Source organism: Helianthus annuus, chromosome 4 (assembly GCF_002127325.2).
Source record: "Helianthus annuus cultivar XRQ/B chromosome 4, HanXRQr2.0-SUNRISE, whole genome shotgun sequence".
Classification (NCBI taxonomy): domain Eukaryota; kingdom Viridiplantae; phylum Streptophyta; class Magnoliopsida; order Asterales; family Asteraceae; genus Helianthus; species Helianthus annuus.
Genome location: NC_035436.2, coordinates 113,828,894 through 113,846,576, shown reverse-complemented (window position 1 = coordinate 113,846,576; position 17,683 = coordinate 113,828,894).

Genomic DNA, 17,683 nt, shown 5'->3' with positions numbered 1-17,683 from the left:
AAGGAGGAATGAGTGGAAGCAACTCCGGCAACACGGGCAACAACGACAATTCACCGCATGGGTGTACTTACAAACAATTCTTGGACTGCAAGCCCATAAACTTCGATGGCACAGGGGGTGCTGTTGCTTTCATCCGCTGGGCTGAGAAAACCGAGTCCGTGCTTCGCATGAGCAAATGCGCGCTGGATCAACAAGTCACTTACATCTCAGGGCTATTTGTGGATGGAGCCCTATCCTGGTGGAATCTACAGGTCAAGACCCTTGGCGAAGCTGCGGCTTACACACTGACCTGGACTGAGTTGAAAGAACTCATGCGCAAAAAGTACTGTTCTCGCGCTGAAATTCAGAGGTTGGAGACCGAGTTCTGGCATCTAAAAATGGAAGGTTCTAAGATAGCTGAGTATGTTCAGAGGTTCCACGACTTATCGCATGTGGTACCATACATGGTTACACCTGAGTTCAAGAGAATTGAACGCTTCATTTGGGGACTGGCTCCTCAAATAATCAGCATGGTGACTTCCACCAAACCTGCAACTATCACTGAAGCCATTGATTTGAGTGTGGCTCTCACCGAAGAGGCAATTCGGTTGAACAAGTTTGATGAAGTCGAGCCGAAGAAGAAAGAGACTCATGTGGAGTCTTCAGGTGGTAACAAGCGAAAGTTTTCGAATTTCAAGCAGGGCACTGGGATGGTGGTTAAGAAAGGGGAATCGAATGCGCCAGCTCACAATTCAGCTGGTGGTAGAAAGAAAAGTAAGGGATATATGGGTGCACAGCCCAAGTGCAACTCATGCCAACGACATCACTCTGGTCGTTGTGGGATAAAAGTTTATGAAGCATGTGGAAAGGCTGGCCACCTGAAGGAGACTTGTTGGGCCACTGCTGGTCGGGGAGGCCAAGGAGGATATGGGAATAGGAACAACCGTGGTAGTGCTGGGAACCGCCCACAAGGAAACCAGGGATGTGATGGAAACCGTGCCAATCATGCTAACCAAGCGGGAAACAATGGTGGGAACGGGCAGAGGCCCGGATGTTTTAACTGCGGTGATGTTGGGCATTACAAAAGGAATTGCCCAGAATTAAACCAAGCACGCGGAAGAGTTTTCAACATAGAAGCAAGGGAAGCGCGCCAGGATCCCAATATTGTCACTGGTACGTTCCCTGTAAACCAACGCTATGCATCCGTTTTGTTTGATACTGGTGCCGATTATAGCTTCGTATCGCTAGAATTTAGAAACATGCTTGGTTTAGCTGCTAGTAAGTTAGATATTCCGTACTCGATCGAATTAGCGAATGGGAAGTTGGTAGAAGCCAATGAAGTGATTCGAGGTTGCGTAATTGAGTTGGGAGAGCGTGAATTCGCTCTAGATCTACTACCAGTCCAGTTGGGAAGCTTCGACGTGGTAGTAGGGATGGATTGGTTATCGAGTAACAAAGCAGAGATAGTTTGTCATGAGAAGGTCGTTCGTATCCCGATCGATGATGGTGAGACCATTGTTGTTCATGGGGAGAAGCGTGAGACGCCTTTGAGGATGATTAGCTGCCTGAAAGCGAGAAAGTGTTTGCAGAAAGGATGTGTTGCTTTTCTAGCACACATTGTGGATAAAAAGGCTGCTGAGCCGAGGATCGAAGACATCCCTGTCATGAGGGAATACCCAGAAGTCTTTCCTGAAGACTTGCCTGGATTGCCTCCTCAAAGGCAAGTGGAGTTCCACATTGACTTAGTTCCAGGCGCCGCACCTGTGGCTAAGGCACCTTATAGACTTGCTCCGTCTGAGATGCAAGAACTGTCGACACAACTTCAAGAGTTGTTAGACAAGGGATTTATCCGACCAAGCTTTTCGCCTTGGGGAGCTCCAGTTTTGTTTGTAAAGAAGAAAGACGGTAGTTTTCGGATGTGTATTGATTACAGAGAGTTGAACAAGCTGACGATCAAGAATAGGTATCCTTTGCCAAGAATCGATGATCTGTTTGACCAACTTCAAGGTTCGAGTTTCTACTCAAAGATCGATCTTCGATCTGGATATCATCAACTACGGATACAAGAGGAGAGTATCCCAAAGACAGCCTTCAGAACTCGATATGGACACTACGAGTTCCTCGTTATGCCGTTTGGGTTGACAAACGCACCTGCTGTATTCATGGATCTGATGAATCGAGTTTGTAAGCCGTACTTGGATAAGTTCGTGATCGTATTCATCGATGATATTTTGATTTATTCAAAGACGAAGGCTGAGCACGAGCAGCATCTTAGAGCCATTCTGGAGCTGCTGAAGAAAGAACAGTTGTACGCCAAATTCTCTAAGTGCGAGTTTTGGCTAAGAGAAGTGCAATTCCTTGGGCACGTGGTAAACGGAGATGGAATCCACGTGGACCCCACCAAGATCGAGGCGATCAAAGATTGGGAAACGCCAAAGACGCCAACCGAGATTCGGCAATTCTTGGGTTTGGCTGGCTATTATCGAAGGTTCATCGAGAACTTTTCAAAGATCGCTCAACCGTTGACACTCCTCACGCAGAAGGATAAGAAGTTTGATTGGGGAATCAAACAGGATGAAGCGTTTCAGATATTGAAAGATAAGCTTTGTAACGCGCCAATCTTAGCTCTACCAGAAGGCACTAATGATTTTGTGGTATACTGCGACGCATCGCGTCAAGGATTGGGTTGTGTGTTGATGCAACGTCAAAAGGTTATCGCATACGCATCACGCCAACTGAAGGTGCATGAAAAGAACTATACCACACACGATTTGGAGCTAGGTGCAGTGGTTTTTGCCTTAAAGATCTGGAGACACTACCTTTATGGTACGAAGTGCACAATTTTCACAGATCACAAGAGCCTCCAACATATATTCAACCAGAAGGAGTTGAATATGAGGCAAAGGCGATGGGTCGAGTTGTTGAACGATTACGACTGCGAGATCAAGTATCATCCAGGGAAGGCGAATGTGGTCGCTGATGCCCTAAGTCGTAAAGAGAGAATCAAGCCCATAAGGGTTAGGGCTATGGAAATGATAATTCAAACCGACCTTTCCTCGCGCATTCGTGCAGCACAGAAGGAAGCTCTCAAGGAGGGAAACCTTGAGGAAGAATATCTCCGTGGGATGGAGAAGATATTGGTGCCAAACAGGGAAGGAACGTTATGTTTTGAGAAAAGGATTTGGGTTCCTCTGTTTGGTGGTTTAAGAGAGGTTATCTTTGATGAAGCTCACAAGTCGCGGTACTCTATCCACCCTGGAGCGGATAAGATGTACCAGGATCTTAAGGATTATTACTGGTGGCCTAGGATGAAAGGCGATGTTGCTATTTACGTGAGCAAATGTTTAACTTGCGCCAAAGTTAAGGCAGAATACCAGAAGCCTTCGGGACTTCTGCAGCAACCAAAAATTCCCCAGTGGAAGTGGGAACAAATCTCCATGGATTTTATTACAAAGTTGCCAAGAACGCCAAAAGGCCATGACACTATCTGGGTGATAGTGGATCGTTTAACGAAGTCAGAACACTTCTTACCTATCCGCGAGAAGGATAATACGAGTAAATTGGCTGAGATTTACATGAGAGAGATTGTTACGCGCCATGGAGTACCACTCTCGATTATCTCTGATAGAGACGGAAGGTTCGTGTCAAGGATATGGCAATCCTTCCAGGAAGCTTTTGGCTCCAAGTTGAATCTGAGCACTACGTTTCACCCACAGACCGACGGTCAAAGCGAGCGGACGATTCAGACGTTAGAAGACATGCTGAGAGCATGTGTAATGGACTTGGGCGGTAGCTGGGATAAGCATTTACCCCTGGTTGAGTTTTCATACAACAACAGCTACCACACCAGTATTGGTGCCGCGCCGTTTGAAGCTTTGTATGGGCGCAAGTGCAGATCGCCGCTTTGTTGGGCTGACGCAGGTGATAGACAATTGGTTGGTCCTGAAATGGTACAGGAAACCACAGATAAGATCGCGCAAATCCGAGACCGTATCAGCGCGGCTCGTGACAGGCAGAAAGCCTACGCAGATCGAAGCAGGAAACCTCTAGAGTTTGAGGTTGGTGAGATGGTTTTGTTGAAGGTATCACCCTGGAAGGGTGTGGCACAATTTGGGAAACGTGGAAAGTTGAACCCTAGGTATATTGGACCATTCAAGATCTTGGATGGTGTTCACGATACATTTCATGTATCCAATTTGAAGAAGAGTCCAACTCAAGCTAATGTTGCCATTCCTACCGACGAAATTCATGTTGATGACACGCTCCACTTCGTTGAGGAACCTGTCGAGGTCACGGATTGGAAAGTAAACAAGACCCGCCGGAGCAGTGTCAAGCTCGTCAAAGTTCGTTGGAATGCTAGACATGGTCCTGAATTCACCTGGGAGCGTGAGGACCGAATGAAAGAGAAATACCCCCACTTATTTCCTGAGAACTCTGCTTCTACAAGCAGAACTTAAAATTTCGGGACGAAATTTTTCTAACGGGGGGAGAATGTGACAACCCTCACTAAACCAGGTATCCGTACGTCTTAATTAACTATTAATTGTTGCTTAATTACTGTGCTTGACTGAGATTACTGATAAACTGCTACTTGACTGTTGATACATGTACATATCTGCATCATACTTTGATTTCCGTCACTACATTATTTACTTACTAAACTCTAGTGACAAACATGATGCACAAAAGCACAGTAGCATTTGAACGGATGACCTATTAAACATGCTGATATAGCCAGCATCAGGCAAACACTGCCTCTAAAGGCCTATACGAGCCAGAAATATTTTACTACACCCATAGTGTGTGTAGGGATACAAGGGTTGTTAAACTGCGTCTCTAGGAATAAGATATAATGATTGGATGTGCCTAAAACGTACTCTAAGCACAAAACACAGCACTTTTATCAACATACTAGCTTCTAGCTAACTAATATTCCTGACACTTTGCAGAATAAATTGTGTCGCTAAAAATATTATTTACGACGCTTAAAAGATTACTTAAGCACTTTAACGGATTACTATCCAACCGAACAACCGGACTATACCCGGAACATAAAAATATTGTCAGAAATATTGTTAGCCTTTTTCTGAGCCAGTTAGGGTCCCTGATTACCCTAACACCCGCTTTATAACGCATCATGCAACTAAAGGGGTTAATCTCTAAAGTAACCTACTTAACATAACTAAACACTAACTGAACAATTGGAAACCAATCGGATACCCCCCCCCCCATCCTAATCGGCCAACTATAAGGAGACATGGGAGTACAAAAGTTAGATTATTTTATTGTGTGTGTCTAATATCTAGAGAACATGAGATCCGTTGGACGATAATCCTAAAATTGTCTATAAATACAAGGGCTTAGCACAAGAGATTACACACACTACCAATCACCAAAATCCCTCTCTCTCCCTTGCCAAGAGCTCTCGTCCGAACACTCCCCTCATCACACATCCATTGTTCGATTCTTGTTCATCCATTCCAAGCATATACAAGGCATACGGGTCACGTGTAAGGAACCTTGAAGCAAGCGGAAGTTGAAGGACCTCGTTTCTTTGCTTTTATCCACGCCATTTTCGACTAGATTCTTCCCTAGCCCCGAGCTAGAGGTATAATGTTTAAAACTCACTCTCGATCGTATCTAAAGTGGTTAATATGATTTTTAACGGTTAAAAGTCGGAATCATGCGTTTTGAATCTATAAAGTCTACTAAAACTCGAATATTGTTGGTTAAAAGCTCATAACATGTGTAAATGTTGTAGTATTTGAATATGTCGATTATTGAGGCCCGATCTACGATGTGGTGGCTCATATCATCGTTTAACCCGACTTTGTTAAGATCATAGATCTTGACATAAGCTTGTTTCTGTCGGTACAAGGGTTAAAAGGTGAAACTCCACCACACGAGAAACATGAACTTGTGTAAAAGTATTTTGACTTGTAAAATAGTATTTAAAACGAGCCGATCTACGTATGTACAAGTGGTATATTCGTAGAACCAAGTGTCGAGAAAATCATGTTTTATAAAAGTTGGGTGACATGTTAACAAATATGATTTTTACAAACTACAAGTGTATAAACACTTGTGAAACGAAAGATCCGACAAAGTAACAATTTTTATAAAAGTTGTCGGGAAGTTGTAAAGGATGATTTATTCTAAAAACGGGGTTTTTACAAGACTAAACTATTTTATACATAGATCCACTAAATATAAGGTGATCTACACTATGACTTTCGGAAAAACTACAAGTTCATGTAATAATGCGATTTTACATACTAGACTACAAGTTTGATGTGTTGAAACTAGTTTGAAGTATCGGAAATTGATTGGTTGATTTAAAGAAGTGTTGGAATGATTTTGTAAAAGAAAATGATACGCTTGAAAGCGTGGCCACCTCCAGTTACAGGGGAAACTCTGGCGAAATTTTTCTAAAATCTAACACTTAGAATTATTTACAAGTGTTAGACTATTTTTGATATATTTTCAAATATATTTCGCCATGACTTTATTTATTAAATAATCGGAGGTGGGATTTTTCACAAAACTAAACGTGGTAAATATTTATTCGATAAATATATTTTTCACCACACTGTTTATGATTATTTTGTGAAAATATATATATATATTATTTTTTTAGAGTAAAAATAATATTTACAAACTTTGACGAACCCAAAATAATACCAACGCCTACACGACAAACATATAAGTTACAACGGTAATCACTATTACCACTAAATCGCCAAAACGTAACTTACGCTTCATACGGAAATATTCATAAATGCGTATTTTGTCAACGTATTATTTTGGAAAGTATTATGCGAAGAGAAAATATAATATTTTTGAGAAAAATAATTATATTTTGGAATGAGAAGTAAATATATTAAGTGAGACTTAATATTATAAACGCGCATGTATTAATTCCCCCATCCTTGGGAAGGAGATTAACTACCAAATATATACAAGGAACAGTTGTCTAACTGTTTCCCGAAAATTAAACTATAAAGCTAAAGCACGGCCATCCGTCTAATAGAATTAGCACATGTAGGTCGTTGCACAGCTTTCGGACATTTGGAGTGCTTGATTTAGCGACGCACTGACTGTGAGTTCATGTCCCCCTTTTCTCTTAACAGTTTTCAGTTTTCTAACTACGGGGGTGAAATACATGTTACAATGATTATGATTACTTATTACATGGTATGGTTAGCGTAAGGAGGGTTACTTTTAGATCATGTGAATGGGTAGGCGGAAACTTGAGGTCATTAATCCTCAGGGTAGGACCGAGGGGCAGGAGCGGTAGATCTATTTGGGTGTAGCGAGCCCAGTCCCAGGTCCAGCATAACGGACCTTGGGATGACTTTGTTCCCGACGCATAAATTTGCTAGGTTTGAGCCTTCCTACATGCATTTCACACATATCAATGGCCTTGCAAACCATTGGTGATCTCTTTTTCCTTATTTGCTACATACCAGGTTTTTGATAAAGATAAAGGTTTATTTACTCACTATCGCATGAACTCGCTCAACATTATTGTTGATTTTTCAACTTACATGTATTTCAGGGAATTAAAGATCTGGCACGGTATGGCATGTTTTCCGCTGCATAAGTCACCAGGGTTATCAAGGGTTCGGGGAATGTGACTCTTTCCTGGACAAGTCACAGTCCTTGAATCATGTTTATGTTATGTTTGGGTTTGTAATGTTTAGACAAGTTTATGGTTGTTGGGTGTTAACCCGTTAAGACAATGTTTTGATTTTTATTTTAATGGATGATCTTGCATATTTTTAATTCATATAGCTTGTTATGATTAAGCTATGGTATTAAGAAGTCACACCAAATTAACCACGCTTCCGCAAAGCCAGGGTGTGACAAAGGGGGACAAGAGAGGCTTGAAGACACTGTCTCATGCCTCATCTCTGACACCGATAAGAAAAATTCGGATCGATTTCAACAAATAGAATCAAATTTTAGAAATCAACAAGCTAGTATTCAAAACATTGAAAAACAATTAAATCAACTAGCTCAAAATTTCACTGAGAGACCACAAGACGCGTTACCCAGCAATACCGAAACAAACCCAAAGGCGCAAGTACATCTCATCACATTGAGAAACCGTACCGTATATCCCGAGGAGGCTCCGCTGCCTCCAACTGAAAAGAGTCCATCTAACCAAACCGCAACTTCGTCAACACCCCAAAAAGAGACGACTCCTCCACCAAATCAAGAGCCTCCCAAGAATCCTCTGGTACCTTATCCCGGACAGTTACATCGCCAAAAGACCGATGAGCAATTCACAAAATTCGTAAATCTACTAAAACAATTGCATGTCAATATTCCATTTGTAGAAGTCCTAACCCAAATGCCTAAATATTCAAAATTCATGAGAGACTTTCTCACTCACAAAAATAAAATTGAATCATTGCAATTAGTTAATTTAAGCGATGAATGCTTCGCCTTACTACTCAACAAACTCCCACAAAAGAAGATCGATCCCGGAAGCTTAACCATCCCTTGTTCAATTGGGGAATCACCCATACGCAACGCACTAGCCGATCTTGGGGCTAGTATCAACCTCATGCCCGCATCAATGTTCGACTGACTCGGACTATGGAAGACAAACCCTACAAAAATGAGCATACAACTCGCTGATAGGTCCACTAAATATCCACAAGGTGTCGCCGAAAATCTATTGGTAAAAGTCGGAGACTTTGTCTTCCCGGCCGACTTTGTCATACTAGATGTGGAGGAAGATACCGAAGTGCCACTCATCTTAGGAAGACCATTCCTGGCCACGGCCCACGCAATGGTAGACATGAATGGTGGGATACTAACATTAAGGGTTGGGGACAAGGAGATGAAGTTTGGGGTTGGGAAAAGGGTAGAAGACGATGACCCGACCAACTACATGAAAGTCATAGATTCAAATTTGGATGATGCTCTCCGACGGTGCAACATGGGATGCAAACCATCCCACTTGAGTAACATATGGCTTTGGGTCTAACCAAGGACCCTTATAAACGTGGCGCACCACAGAGGCATTCTGCGGAACTATCCTTACTTTAGTTTAGATTAACTTTTACTCTTGGAGGCTTTATCCCAGTATCTAGCCTTGAGTCGCTTGTCGTTTATCTCAGCAGCGAGTAGAAAAGTTTCCTCGATGGTCGACGTCTTCGCAGCTTGAATAAAATCAGCCACGCAATCCGGAAGAGCACGGATATACTACTTAATGGTGATTTCGGGCCTAGAGACTTGACCTGGACAGATTATGCTTAGCTGCTTGAAGCAAGCAGCCAAACTAGCGTTGTCGCCATCCTTATGCTTGAGATGCCAGAACTCTTCCTCTAACTTTTGGAGCTCGTGGGGAGGGCAGAACTCTTTCATCATCAAGTCCTTCAACTCATCCCACGTCAACCCGTAAGCTGCATCATTCCCTCGTTTGTTTCTCTCGGCAGTCCACCAATCTAACGCGCGGGATTGGAAGACGCCGGTGGCGTTAACGGTTCGAAGATTATCAGGACAGTTTCTCTGACGCAGGGTGACTTCAATAGAATCAAACCATTGTAACATGGCCGTAGGCCTATCTTCGCCGGTAAATTCTTTCGGGTCGCAGGCTATGAACTGCTTGAAGCTAAAAGTAGCTTTGGGCGAATCAGTCTGGGATTCTTCAGAAGACTTGCTAGCGTTTTCATTCAACTCACTCACAATCTGCGGGATAACCTTCGCTATCTGCTTAGCGACAAGTGAAGCGATACGCTTGTCATCATGATTGCGGTGAGCAGAACGGGAGTGAAATGGTCCAAATGACGACATTGTCTGCAGCAGACATTGATGTTTATAAAATGCAACATATGAATTATATCAAATGAGGCATAAAACTAATCCTTTTGTAGTACTAATGTTGGAAAAAGTGTGCTTTTGTCTTCCTTTTGTATTTTCAGAATTAAATGAGCGTAAATGAACAAAAGAAGCAAAAATGCAGCCAAATCTAACATAAAAACAAGAAAAGGAATAAACATGGCATGCCCGACCCCTCGACAGCATCTTCCTAAGCAAACACAAGAGATCAGAAGGCTGAACACGGCCTCGTGCCCAGCGGACACGGGGGTGTGGTCAAGTGTCTGCAGAAAAGACAAAGTTGTAGAAGCTTCTATTTCCCGACACGGGGGCGTGCCCAGCTCAACACGGCCGTGGTCAACGCTAAGATTCGCAGAATCCAAGCAAATCTTGATAGTACAGATACGCTTCTGCACACGGGGCCGTGCCCAGTGGACAAGGGGGTGTGTGGAGCTAATACGGACAAACTGCAATTAATGAAGAAAGAGAAAGTGGATGGACACGGGGCCGTGTCCAGGCTTCTGTGCAGGCTATAAATAGAGGTGCTTGGTTCACCTCAAAGGCATCCCTTGGCAAACCACCTCTCTCCCACTTCACCCACACTCCACCACCACTACAACCCACATCTACCACCATCATCCATCATCCATCATAGAGTGTGTGTAGTAGTCTCGGGATCCGAGATTGATAGTAAGAGTTCTTGACAATCAAAGGCCATGTTTGCCTAAGTCTCTTACATCACTTGGTGAAGACAAGCATTTAGTGTAATACTTTTGATTTTTAATCTTTTCGCACTTTTTTTTGGTTTTGTATTAATGACTTTAATAACTAGTTTCTTATGTTGAAGGTGAAACTTCCTTATCATTTGTCTGTGGTGTCTTGGCGTTATTTTATTGTCTATATAAAATAAAAGATTTACACCATTCATATCTCTACGGTCTATATAGAGATATGTTGGCTACCTGGTCGGGGGTTAAGGGAATGGTTTGGTAAGGTTCTTGCCTTGTTCAGTGTATAGATCCTGTAAGGACCTGGGTCAAGCTTACTAGGACCTCCTTCAATATCCACTGGTATTGGATGGCGGGGGTGCGAATGGCTTGATCCCCTCATATGTAAACTACTATTAATACATTAACCCGGCTATTTGGGATTGTATTTCTGCTGACTCAAACCACTTAGCCGAGGGTAACGTCACATTCAAAAGAGGGGCCTACCACATTACGCATTAATAACATAATTAATTACCTTTCAATATTCCGACCCTTTAGGATTGTATCCTTGCTTACTCAAACTACTGGGTTGAGGGTAACGTCACCTTCAAAAGAGGGGCCTACTACTATAACTAAGATAATCTCTTAAAAAGTGCAAAAGTGCGGAAATCATCAAAGGTTACACTAAAGGCGAGTCAGATCCAAGTGATTCATCTTGTCTATCTGTTTTTATTTTATTTTTATTTTCAGCATTTTTAGTTTTTATTTTCATGTTTAAACCTTTTTCTAAAATTTTGATTTGATTAGACGTTGAGGATAAACCGGTACTAAAAGCTCTTGTGTCCTTGGACGACCTTGGTATCTTACCAACGCTATACTACGCTCACGATGGGTGCACTTGCCCATATGTTTGTTTAGTGTTAGTAGAATATCGTGTTTTATAGATTTAAAACTTGAATAAAGTGTTAAAAAGGGCTAAAAATATAATTAAAATTATATAACACATCGCACACATCAGACGTCGTCATAGGATTCAAAACGCTATATAATCGAATCTCACCTCACACGTAATACTACTAAAGCTCAGGAACATGATCAACCATACAAACACATAATCACATAGGCACGTATCCACGGAAGCACAAAAGCACATAAAACACGTAAGGCACAGAAGCACATAAGGCAGATAGAACACAGAAACCATACTATCTTTTGCACGTATTCACCTATTATTCAAAGTCCGCGAGTTCGAGAATAGCGATTGCGATTAGCGAGTAGCATAACATAAGCGAGTAACATAGCATGCGATTATCCACAAGTAGCAACGATTTGTTAGCGGTGTGTAATGTGTTGTGTGTGTTGAGCGGAGCAAGAAGCGTTAGATCGAAACCATCAGTATCTCAAAACGCTAACAAATAAGATAGAAAACCACATATAGCACATAAAATTTCACGTAAAACAACAAATATCAGAGTCAGCAGTTGCGGGCTCAGAATCAAAACACATGAAAATCAGCGATTGCGAGTTGAAATCGAAGATAGATTGTCTAAGGCTTGATAGACATTGACAAGCCAAAGTGATTCGACTATCCTCAACGAATATAAGTATGCGTTTTGGCCTAACAGACTGTGCTCTATCACCGACACGCGGCGAATGGCATGCATCCTTTAGGTTACTTGCGCAACTCGAGTCGTTGCAACCCATCGAGACTTTGGTGAGAGTTTTTGTAAAACCAAAAATCGAGAGCGGAACGTGTCATCAAGGTTCGGGTTTCACCCCTAGCTTAACGACTACATTCCTGTTTATGTGATAGAATCACGAGTTTGAAGGAGAAATCTGCGTTGAAGTACGGATTTCACTCCTGATTCAACGCAATTCCTCGTGTTTACAGTAAAAATGCGGGTTGAACAAGTGATTTAATCAAGAGTTTGCGGTTTTCACCCCTAATCTCGATCCAATCACTTGCTCATTTTCGAAAATAGTGCAGTGCGACTACCTTAGGAAAGGCAGTGTGATAGTATAGCATAAGTGCGAGTCGATCGAGGAATGGTAATAAGCTCGTACGTAACCCCTAATGGGTTCGCACAAGGTGGTCTGTTGGTACTTAGACTATAGACTAGGTCGTTTCTAAGACATCGACCCGGACTAGGTCGAGTCTTGCTTAATTCCCTATAGTTATGGCTCTGATACCAATCTGTCACACCCCAACCGATGACGAAAACATCGGGGCATGGCACTGAGCGAAACAGATTATCAAGAGAAATCCCATAACAACTAAATTACCGGATAGTTAATATTATCTCCCATACCATAACCTACCAAGCAATTAAATTATGACAGATATAGATATTCTCAAAACTAAACATGTCCCGAAAACTCAGATTTAATCAAATAAATTGTCTTTGTTTCTAGACTCTCCTACTTGGTTTCATGAAAGTAAGCAACATCCTAGCATCTCAAACACATGTCACATACGTTAAAATAAAGTCAATACACATAGTGTAAAGGTGAGCATACAAGTTTAATAGTATAATAGAGTTCGAAATCGTTTATGCATAACCAGCATGTAACATGTATAAAGTGAAGGCAAGTAGGTTATCGACAGAGAAAATATGCACAGACATGACTGCGAGTTGTAGAATGCGCAACACATATCCCCACTGGGACACGTGAAGTAAAGCCCTTAACAAGCCTTGTCCACGACAGGTGCTGAGTCCAAACTATAGTACTATCGTTGCTAAGGTCTTAGGAAACAATCACTGTGTTAACATAACATACAAGCATTCATCGAATAACACGTAGCATGCAATAACGGTCAGTGTATAAATAGTGTTGCGTTGTGTGTCGATTGTGATTTAGTATAAGTAACGTATGTAACACCCGAAAGTGCGTAAAGCAAATCGGGTTCGAGTATACTCACAGATAGCATTTAATAAGTAAACACTGCCTTGGATTGAAGGGAGCGCTGAGAGATTAGCCTGAACAGTTAACAATGGCAGAAGTGATGAGCGGCGCGTTAAACGGTGAAAAGTGACTAAGTGTCGAGTGGCAATCCGATCGGACGGCTATCCAATCGGTTGACCATTCGATCAAATGTCAATCCGTTCAGATAGTCATCTGATCGGATGGCCATTCGATTGGATTGACATTCGTTTGGTAAGGATGTGTTTGTGTATGATGACTTTGAAGTTTTAGTTGTAGCATTTTGAAAAAAGAGAAGTATCTCTACCCTTCAGGTCGATCGATCGAACAGTCGATCGATCGAACGGTCGCTCGATCGGATAGCGACCCGATTGGCAGGACACTTAGTGAGAACAAGTTCACAGCAGGATTGTCACTCGATCGGATGGCAATCCGATCGGTTGGCAATCTGTTAGTTATTGATGATCTTTGAAAATTACGAAAATGATTAAGTATCGAAGTTCCAAATGTCACATGGTCAGATGGTATCCGATCGGACGGCAATCTGTTCGACGTTCCCTTGATAAAAAGTTTAAGTGTGGAACCAAGTGCAACCCGATCGGATAGTTGTTCGGTCGGATGACAATCCGATCGGATGGCTATCCGATCGTGTGGCAATCCGTCCCAATGAACCTGATCGTCTTGAACTTACTTATTTTTGAAAATTTTGCAATTTGCTCGAGACGGTGTGACAACGTACTAAACAATGGAACTCCGTTAAGTCCCAAGTCGTTTAATCGAACAGGAATCACCCTAGTCCGACCTGTTGACTGTTCCTCGATGGTTGTTCATGTTCATCCCGAAATTAGTTGTCTCGTTGGTAGAAATCAGATCTTGAACCAACACATCACTAAGGAAGAGTGAAAGGTCTGTACAAGCTCTGATTCTATCGGTTTTGAGTGCATTGAGTGTAAAAGAGTTGAAAGAAAGTTGGAATACCATCTTTCAATCCTTTTAACCATGAATATGTGTAGATCTATGCGAAAACATTGTTTAATCATGTGGAAATCCTTCAGATCTGGGTTGTTCTTAGTGGAATGAGGCCAAAACTTGAAGTTCATAAGAACTCCATTATGACATCATCCTAGAACACCTCAAATCCACTGATTTCACGGTTAAAAGTTAAGATTCGAAGGTGAAGATGATGGAGAAGTGTGTATAGATCATAGAAGTACAAGATTTAGGTTGAAAACTTAAAAGAATCGCGAGAAATCGAGAGAAAGAAGGCTTGAGTGCGGCTGGTCGAGTGAGAGAGCTGTCACATCTCAAATGATGTGACAGGTGGGTATTTATAGGTTGCCAAAAAGGGAAAGTGCTAGGGTGTCGAATAGTACTTCGATCGGATGGCTACCCGATCGGATGGTCATCCGATCGGTTGGCCATTCGATCGAGGTGGTTTGGCGAGTTAAGTTTCGGCATTTTGTTTCGCGTGATGGACGTTGCGATGCGTTTAAGCGAGTTTCGATTAAGCGATGCGATAGGATAATAAACACACAAATACTATATCTAACATACAATCACTATAAATAACTTGCGTTTAGCGTTTGCGATTAAGTTGCGTTGCGATAGAGTTGCGATTGCGTTTTGATTAATCACCACAAACATAAAGTAAACATGCACAAGTAACACATACGTAAAACAATATTCAGAATCTATCAATCAAAGTGCGAGCGCGATTGCGATGTGATTAGCGATAAAGCGATAAAACATGCGATAAACATCGATTACACATCGATTATTAATAGATACTCCACATAATATAACTAAAGCGATAAAATAAAAAGATTCGATTACAAGTCAAAGAAGTCTAATCAGTAATTAAGCAAGGAGTGACAGATCGCAATTAGCAATCTTTTCTTCCTTTGACTTCAATCTTGGCTTTGACTTTGACTTTCGTAACACGGGGTGTTCACCTCAGCTAACAATCCATTTGGCGAAACTTCGCGTAGAACAATATTGAATATCCAAGGAACGATGTTTGATTTTTTAACTTTTTGGCGTTTTACCGAGAAAAAGAACGCCACTAAATAAAAGTACCTTAAACCTCTAAATTTGGTCATGCTAAACTCTATAATGTCTTGCTGTATGAGGTGGACAACATTGTTAATCCTCAGTTAAGAAAGATGTTTAACAATGTTGTCCACCCCATACAACTAAACTTTATTGAGAACAAAACTCAACAATGTTTTTGTATGTTTTGGCGTTATAAATTGGATGGAAGTTGAGGATAAAGTCAATAAGATTTTACTCAATGAAATGGACAATATCCTCACTTAAGGATTTTGTCCATTACATTGAGCGAAACCTTACCGACAATCAAACTGAATTTCAAAGAAACGTTTTGTTTTAGAGGATATTTGATGTTTGGGTTTTTTGGCATTTCTAAGACGAATGGTATATATTAAATATGGCATTTGGGGTGTTGTGTGTTTTAATAGAAGGTCTGAGATGTTGTACATAGAGGATTTTTTGGCGGTTGTTTTAGGCGGGATTTTATTATAATAAATGCTAGTAATTAAGTCCCGTCGTTTCTATAACAACCCTAAATTAAACCGACACCCTCGAAATATTTTCGACACCCCCAATATATTTTAAAATATACCAATATGTCTTAAAATACACCCCGTATGTGAAAACCGAGCCCAAAATATGATATAACATTAAAAATAAAATAAAAACAAGGAAAATTAGGCTGTCGCGGGGCACGTAGCCCATGGCTACTGCCTACACGGGCCGCGAGCGGGTGACGGTGTCACACCCTGGCTTTGCGGAAGCGTGGGTTTATTTGGTGTGACTTCTTAATACCATAGCAATCAATCATAACAATGCTATATGATAAAAAGATGAGATGTTTATCCATTAATAACGTTTAGAAAACCATAACATACTTGTTCTTGAAAACATGATACCAACATAAGTTACAAATCATGACATGTTCAAATGAGTTCACAAAGACTCAACAAAATTACTTAAGTAAAACCGGAGTTTAGAATCATGTATACTGCCCAGGAAAGGGATACACCCTCTAAACCCGACAACCATGGATAACATCTTTTATGTCACTACGCAGCTTGACGACACATGCATACCCTTCCAGATCCATTAGTTCCCATAAATACATGTAGTTTGAAAAGTCAACAAAAGTTGAGCGAGTTCATGTGTTTAGTATGTGCACGCGAATAAACCTTTATAATCGTTGTAAGTATGAATGTTTCGTAAACTCTGGTATGAAAGCAAATAAGGAAACATATCAGTTAATGTGTATCCACATGGTCCAATCTGCGGGCGCATGGGAGGGGATAGGACCTAGTCACCACATGGTCCAACCTGCGGGCGCATGGGTGGTGTTAGAATGTAATCACCGTATGGTCCAACCTGCGGGCGCATGGGTGAGGCTAAGATGTATTCACCACATGGTCCAATCCGCGGGTGCATGGGTGGTGTTGAGTCAAGGTCACCACATGGTCCAACCAGTGGGCGCATGGATGGGGTTTGTTAAGCTCAAATAGACCTATCACTTGTATCCCTCGATCGTCCCACGAGCACTAATGGTCTTAAGACTTCACCTATCCAATCACATACTCTAACAGTTCCTTTCTAAGCTAACCATACCATTTGTAACTGTCTGTAGCAGTATGTAACATGTATTTCACCCCCGAAGTTATAAAACTGAAAACAGTTAAGAGAAAAAGGGGGACATGAACTCACAGTATTGCGTCCTCGTACTTGTAACCCAAATCTCCGCGGCAAACACGACTACCTATAATGGTCTAATGTCTATTAGACGAACGGGTAGTGCTTGTCTTAGTATGTATGATTTTGAGTTACGATTCTGGTATTATTCCAAGTTATAATAACTGTATTTAGTTCTGGAATAATAGTTAGACAACTATTTTAGAGTTATACTTCTCAAGTATTGTATATGCGTATTTCCTTCCCAAGGATGGGGGTATTTATACATGTATGCTTTATAATTCCGAAAATATATTTTAAGTCCTAGTTATCTAAAATATTCTGTCTCCAAAATATACATATTTTTCCCAGAAATATTATATTTTATTCCATACAATATACCAAGATAATACTCTTATCAAAATACACATTTAAGAGTATTTTCCAAAAATACATAAGTTACATTTTAAAGTTCGCGTTGTAATAACAGTTCCGGTGTAACTTAAATATTTATTGGTGAGAGTGTCGGT